Raw genomic sequence first — 4,051 nt, 5'->3', positions numbered from 1 at the left:
ACCGTTGGTGTGGCTTTTTAATACCATAGCAGGCTTAATTGATTTTTCCACAGCCCGCTCTGCACAGAGAGGCTCCAACCGTGTGATATGATGTGAGGTGAACTGTCACTGCGATTGATCACAGAGTGCAGATCTGAACATTCAACATTGGTGTTGAATTAGTTTGTGGCTGGCTTCATTTTCTGAAAATGAAGATTTGAGCTGGGCACATGGTTCTTCTGTAAACATTGATTGGTTCATTGATTGAGTCCTTATGTGATTTTATTTGTTTATCATTTTTTGCTTTTTGTTACTGCCGTGCCATTTTGTCCCTGGCTAGAGTTTGCACATTGTTTTTCTCCATGGACATTTTTTTTCTCCTTTGACATGTGGTACTAAGGCAAAATTACAAGACAGGCGCTTGTGAGTGTGAATGTATTTTCTAAGTCATTCCTGTGCATGTGAATGTGTCTGTGAATGCAAAAGAAAGCAGGTTACAAGGGTGCTGGGATATCTACCAGCTTTCTGGGTGAACATGGTTGAACTGGCTTTGCACAGTTGATTGTTATTGATTTGAATCAAAGGTACATGGATACAGTTTGTGTGAGCCAGAAGACACACTGGTCTGGGAGGACTTTTTCTTGATGTTAGAGTGGTTTCCTTTTCCAGTATGTTACCAGCATAACCAGTTCTATGTCACTGTTTAGCAGTTATGATAGGCTTATCCATGGTAACATAAATATATATATATATATATATACTGTGGCCGGCCAAAACATTTGCAGATTCAGGTAACTCATGGCAAACATTTGCAATATAGCAGTATAATATTGAAAAAAAAATCCTTTTTTATTTTTTATAGTGACCTTTTATCTCTACTTTTTTTCTTACTTAAATATGAATACCGTTTTAATCATTACTGTCAAGATTAGCACACAAGCAACAAATTCAAACACTCATTTCTTCTGTCCAATATTATTTCAAGACAAAAAAAACATGTTTTACACCAATGACTGTAGATGCATTTTAGAGACACCATCAACATCTGGGAAATTTACTGAAAAATAAAACGTGCAATATTGCACCTGTTCAATTTGACTCTGCATAAAAATGACCTGGATTTTTTATTTATTTTTTTTGTCACACCTCAGTCACCATTACATTGAAACCAAAGACTCATCAATGTCTGAGTGAGCTATATTTTAATGTATTCACCTCAGCCTCCCCCACAGCCCCCAACACCTCACCCTACCACCATACAGAACACACAGGTTAGTGCTTGTGGTTTAACTGAAAATCAGGAAATTGAAAACAGTGGTCGTTAATTGTTCTTGTGACTGTCAGTGCAATGCAGCCATGGATCTAATTTCATTAACACCATGCCAGTCACCATGTACAAATACCAAATTAAGGACTCACTGGCTGTTTCAGTCTTTTACACATACCCCTCAGCAGTAGACTGCTGAATGCTGATGTGGTTTCATTGGTGTCAACCACGGAGTACAAACCCCTGCTTTTAAAACCCTCTTTTATGACCCCTCTTAACTTTTTCCACAACAGTAACTCAAGAGTGGTGCGAACAGGGGCCTCTCCATGCCTACAGATTTTTTTTAATAGTTAGATTGATCCCTGTGGAGAAATTACTGTTGCAAGTGCTTGGAATGTCTGCTTGTTGTAGCTATACACTGCCACCTGAAACTGCAAGTGTTTGTATAACCACTGTCAAAATGCAGTCAAAGAAAGTGGCTGATTTTTGGATTAGTTTGTGTTAAATACATCTACGAAATCCAACACTTGAATGATAAAAACAGTAGCTGGTGTGGCAGCAGAGTCTTCACTTGCTTCACTGGACTAATTACTTTCACTCCCATTTTGTTAACACGCTGGCGTTATTTTAGATCATGAGAAGCAGCAGCATAATGGTGTTGTTGAGGTTCCTGCTGCTCTTTATCCTCTGACTTGTTAGTTGGATTGAATGAAGTTACTACAGCTATTACAATTGTAGTGACGACTGCCAGAGCTCAGTATAAAGAGACAAGAACTGGACTTTTCTTGTTTTTCTCTGATTTTATCTTGATAAGTCATAGCACACAATAAGACTCAAAATCACACAGTATCATAGCTGTCTGTAATTTCTGTAACTACTGTTGTTTTGATTACATTTGCAATAATAAACATTGTTGTTAAAAACAGCCACATGTGCATTTGTATACACAGCACCTTTACACAAGATTGTGAGCATATTATATTAGTATAAAAGTATATTATATGCTTTTTCTGAGTGCCATTTAACTGTAGGAGCAAATTCCTAACGAATAACCTCTTCCTTCATTCCAGTAATCATTATTCTTGTATGCATTCAAAACAGCTGGAAAAAATGAATTATGTCTGGCTTAAATGCCACCATAATTGTTTTAACAATGTATCCAAAAAAAATTTATATTATTTTGGGACAGATTAATTTTGAGAAAATTCAATGTTTGACCAAGTGGGCTGAATATTTCTGCAAGTTAATTAACTGCCTGTAGCTATTAAATGTTAAAAAATACAATGTTTTCTTTTTTTTTACATCTACAGTATATAGGTCCTGAAAGAGAGCATGGCAGTGAAATATGGTTTCTGGTTTATGTGAAATCCTTGGTTCACGTAGACAGTGGCACTGCCTCCCTGCAGATCAAGGAGACAGACCTCTACAGCAGTACAGAGAAAGAGCTGAGTAGCCTAAAAAAGAAGCAAAGGGGAGGTGAAGGAGAGAAAAGAAGGCTTGAATGAGGTATGGGGAAGGAGAAAGAATTATTGACTGAGCCAGGAAGAGCTTTCAGACTTTGTTACATATTACAAGACTGGCTCAGCAGCACAAAGGATAGAAACTGAAGTAAACTGGTGTGATGTTTGGCACTGGAGCTGTAATTCAAGGACAGAATCAAGAAGTAATGAAGTGTGCCACATGAACAAAAGCAGTGCACATTTTGCATATAAACAGTAACATGTGGGTATTAATAGCTGAACACCCTGCTATTACATTCCCCAAATCAAGTTAATGAGATTTTTGTGGCCAAGGTCATAGCAGTGCTGTGAATCATGCTGCTGTTGTAAACATCATCTATGTGACCTGATGTATTACTGCCCTCTGCTGTTCAAGCTGCAGAATATAATTTCTGTCCATGGTGCTGGATTTAATGCAGCGTTTTTCATAACTTTATTTAAATCTTCAGTATGTTAACTTCTTTTCATTGTGTAGACACATTCCCCAAAACATATCGTATTGCAAAAAGGACTGCTTTCAATCAAAGAAGAACAACGCCAGGGGTGGGACCACACAGTTGTCAACCAATACGTGAACGTGCATCAGTTCTGGATCATTATAGCAGTAAATTCTTACAGAAAATGATCAGATTTTAGTTAAAAACATGAGAACTAACCACCATTATCTACCTGCGGGGGCAGTAATATGCCCAGGGCCGTCTATAGAAGAAGAAGTAGAAGAGGAAGAAGTAGTAGTAGTAGTAGTAGTAGAAGTAGTAGTAGTAGTAGACAAAAATGAAGTTATTGTGCTTGGGCCTGAAAACCTTAGAAATCTGCTGTCTAATCATATAGTTACTTTAGATGACATAGCTCTTGCCTCCAGTACTACTGTGAGGAACCTTGGAGTCATCTTTGATCAGAATATGTCCTTTAAATCACACATAAACCAAGTCTCTAGAACTGCCTTCTTTCACCTGCGAAATATTGCAAAAATCAGGAGCATCCTGTTTCAAAGTGATGCTGAAAAACTGGTCCATGCATTTGTTACTTCCAGGCTGTACTACTGTAACTCTTTACTATCAGGATGTCCCAATAATTCCCTAAAAAGCCTCCAGTTAATCCAAAATGCTGCAGCCAGAGTACTGACAGGAACTAGCAAGAGAGATCATATCTCTCCCATATTAGCTTCTCTCCACTGGCTCCCTGTAAAATTCAGAATAGAATTTAAAATCCTTCTCCTAACATACAAAGCCCTTAATGACAAGGCTCCATCGTATCTTAAAGACCTCATAGAGCCTTATCATCCTAACAGAACACTTCGCTCTCA

Source organism: Monopterus albus, unplaced genomic scaffold, assembly GCF_001952655.1.
Source record: "Monopterus albus unplaced genomic scaffold, M_albus_1.0 scaffold405.1, whole genome shotgun sequence".
NCBI classification, from domain to species: Eukaryota; Metazoa; Chordata; class Actinopteri; order Synbranchiformes; family Synbranchidae; genus Monopterus; species Monopterus albus.
This window is presented reverse-complemented; position numbering follows the sequence as displayed.